Below are 3,760 nucleotides of genomic sequence, written 5' to 3' on the forward strand. Positions count from 1 at the left end.
ATACTGTCTCTATGTTTCTCTGTTTCTCCCTCTCTCTGTAACTTGGCCTCTCATATGAATAAACTAATCCCAATTCATGTTAATTATGTAAAACAGCTGAAAGAACTGGATTCCTCCCAAACTCAGCATGATCTTAATTATAAAATCAGAAAAAGACACAAAGAAAATGAACTGTAGACCAATATCTCTGATGAGCATAGATGCAGAAATCCTCAACAAATTACTATCCAGTAGAATCCATCACCACATCAGAAAGATCACTCACCCAGACCAAGTGTGATTTATCCAGCATATGCAGGGATTGTTTAATATGCACAAATCAATAAATGTGATACATCATATTAGCGAATTGAAGACTGAAGACCATATGTATGATTATCTCAATAGATGCAGAGAAAGCATTTGATGAAACACAAAATCCTTTCATGATAAAATTTTAAGCAAACTGTGTATAGAGGGAGCATTTCTCAACACAATCAAGATAATACATGACAAACCAACAGTCACCATGATACTTTTGGGTAAAAAGCTGGAAGTATTTTCACTGAGATTCAGAACCAGACAAGGATGCCCTCTTCATCACTGCTATTCAATACAATTCTGGAAGTTTCAGCCAGAGCCATTCGACAAAAAGAAAGAAAAGGTGTAAAATTGGGAAAGGAGGACATCAAATGATCCTTGTTTGTAGATTATATGATCTGATACATAGGGGAACCAAAAGAATCCACTAGGAGATTATTGGAATTCGTAAGAGAAATTTGCAAAGTTACAGAATATGAAATCAACACACAAATTTCAAAAGCTTTTATATACACAATGTCATAGCTGAGAAAGAGTTTGTAAGATCAGTCTCATTCACAACAGCTACCTCGCGGCCCCCTGCCAGCCAGGTCAAGGCCCGGGGCGCTGGCCGGAGCCCAGAGCCGGGCAGGCCCCCAAGTGCCCACTCGGACCGGGGTCAGCGGGGAGGCAGTCCCTGTGCCTCATGACGCCCACCGAGGAGGCCATGTACTGCTTCTACGACTCTGACTAGGCGCCCTCCTCAGCCGGGCCGCCCCGCGGCGACCGTCAGCCATCCCGCGGGCCCTGAGCGGGGCGGGAAGGAGGCCCGGGCCCCAGCCAAGGCGGTCGCTCCGGCCCAGCCGCCCCTACCCCGGGCCCAGCCCCGGCTGATCGCCGATGAGACCCCACTTTGCTCGGAGGGACACCTCCGAGTCCGACCCGCTAAGCAAGCCCGAGCCCTGTGAGCGGCCGGCCAGCCACCTGGGAGGCCCGGAGCCCACGGTCTCCCAGGCCCCGCACCGAGGAGGCGGGCGCGACAGCTCCCCCAGCCCGCGCTCCGAGGAGGCGCTCCTGCACCGCTGCATCGGCTCAGCCATGCCCAGGCGGAGGCCCCCGGCCTCAGGCGCCGCAAAGCCCGGGCTGCCGGGCAGGACGAGCGGCTGGCAGAGGCGCCCCGGGACTGCGGCGAGGAGGCGGCCGGCTCAGACCGGCCTCCGACCTGGACAGCGTAGAGCGGCGCGCCATCCAGGAGGGCGCCAACCAGGAGGGCGCCAACTCCATCGTCACGTGGCTGCACCCCCGCGAGGCCTCCTCCGAGTCCCACTCGCTCCTGTCCCTGGGGTCTGCTCTGTCCACGGGCCTCTCCCCACAGCTATCCAAGCCCAGGAGCGGGCGTCAGCTCGGGGCCGGGGCCGGGGCGGGGAGGGCAGTGCCCGGCGGCTGGAGAAACGGAGCCTGGCCTCAGCCAAGAGCGCGCGAGCCCCCGCGTCCCTGGCGGCCGGGAGATGCCGCGCACTCAGTAGGTAGCGGCGGGGGTGCCGGCCGTTCTCCAGGGGCGGACAGTGATCTACGTGCCCAGCCCGGCCACCCGGCCCCAGCCCAAAGCTGTCCCTGGCCCCGGGCCACACTGAGGAAGGCGGCGGAGCCCCCCAGCCCGGCACAGACAGCAGCCGCAGGCAAGGCGCCAGCGCCCCGGCAGCAGCGCTCTCGGAGCCTGCACCCCCCGGGCAAGATCTCGGAGCTGGCGGCGCTGAGCCACGCCCCCCCCAGGAGCGCCACCCACCCTGCTCCTCTGGCCAAGACCCCTTCTTCAAGCTCCTCCCAGACCTCGCCCAACTCTCAGCCTCTGCCCAGGAAGTCGCCCCCCGCCACCCCAGCTTCAGGGTCTCTGCCAGGCCCGGCAGCCCCCCGCGTGCCCAAGACGCCGGCGCGGGCCCTGCTGGACAAGCACCACAAGACACAGAAGTCGCCCGTCCGGATCCTGTTCATAAAGAGGCCGGCCAGGCGCGGGCCGCCGCCGCTGGCCAGCCCCGCCCCAGAGCCGAGCCCCAGAGGCCGCGAGGGGGCGGCGGGGGCGCGTGGGGGCCCAATGGGCCTGGTGCGTGGTGGCCTCCGCCCGCTCCAGCGGCAGCAAGTCCTCCGACCGCTCGGGCTACCGGCGCCAACTGACCTTCATCAAGGAGTGGCCCGGCTTCCTGCATCGCCGGTGCACGGAGCTGCTGTCCGACTCCGCCTCCACCTCCCAGGGCGCGTCGCCCCGCCGCGGCTGGCCCGCGCTCCCCGCCGTCTTCCTCTGCTCTTCGCGCTGCGACGAGCTGAGGGCGGCCCCGGGCAGCAGGTGACCCGACCAGGGTCCGGTCCCGGCCCCGGCCCGCGCGCACCAGCGCACCAGCTGCGAGAGCCCTTCGCGCCTGCCCGTGTGCGCCCCCGTGCGGCCGGAGGCGGTCAAGCGCTACTCCTCCCTGCCCGACGTCAGCGTGGCCCGCAGGCCCGATGGCGGGGCCCCGGGAGCCCCCCCACCCCCCAGGTCACACCACCCGGAGCCACGGGAGCGACGGCGAGGCGCGGCCACTGCCCAGGGTGGTCGCGCCAGGCACGACGTGGCGGCGTATCCGGGACGAGGACGTCGCGCACATCCTGCGCAGCACCCTGCCCGCCTCTGCCCTACTGCTCCAGGGCGCCTCGCCCGAGGAGGGCCCCGCCGGCCCCCCGCTGCAGAAGACCAGCGACGCCTTGGTGCAGACAGAAGAGGTGGCCCAGCCCAAGACCACCGCCAGCGTGCCCCTGAGCCTGGAGAGCAGGGAGCAGCCCCCCGTCCCAACCTGCATCCAGGCCACCCTCCTGGGCAGCGGCATGGATGGGCCAGTCCCGGCCAAGGGCCCTGCCTCCACGCGCTTCGCCTTTCGCCCACGAGGGCTTGGGTATCGCCATGGGGGGCTTCCCTGCCAGCCGGCACGGCTCCCCTAGCCACGCAGCGCGTGTCCCGCCCTTCAACTATGTAGCCAGCCCCATGGCAGCGGCCAGGGCCACCAGGGATTCCGCCTGGGAGAAGGCCCTGGCCCCTGCCCCCGCCGGCCTCCTGGAGTAGACCCCTGCCAGCCTGGCGGATGCTGTGCAGATGCGCCTAGCACTCCAGCTCACCGCGGCCTCACCTCGCCAAGGCCTCGTCTCAGAAGGGAATGGGGTGTGGGCCGGCGCCGCGGCTCACTAGGCTAATCCTCCGCCTAGCGGCGCCGGCACACCGGGTTCTAGTCCCGGTCGGGGCGCCGGATTCTGTCCCAGTTGCCCCTCTTCCAGGCCAGCTCTCTGCTGTGGCCAGGGAGTGCAGTGGAGGATGGCCCAGGTGCTTGGGCCCTGCACCCCATGGGAGACCAGGAAAAGCACCTGGCTCCTGGCTCCTGCCATCGGATCAGCGCGGTGCGCCGGCCGCAGCGCGCCAGCCGCGGCGGCCATTGGAGGGTGAACCAACGGCAAAGGA

General features: G+C 65.1%; 1 pseudogene; it reads left to right on the forward strand.

The window, feature by feature from the left end:
* Window positions 1-508: 508 nt before the first annotated feature.
* Window positions 509-3,370, forward strand: LOC103345850 (adenomatous polyposis coli protein 2 pseudogene; annotated as a pseudogene).
* The last annotated feature ends 390 nt before the right edge of the window (window positions 3,371-3,760 follow it).

Source organism: Oryctolagus cuniculus, chromosome 17 (assembly GCF_051225735.1).
Source record: "Oryctolagus cuniculus isolate XC-2025 breed Fujian yellow rabbit chromosome 17, ASM5122573v1, whole genome shotgun sequence".
Taxonomy (NCBI): domain Eukaryota; kingdom Metazoa; phylum Chordata; class Mammalia; order Lagomorpha; family Leporidae; genus Oryctolagus; species Oryctolagus cuniculus.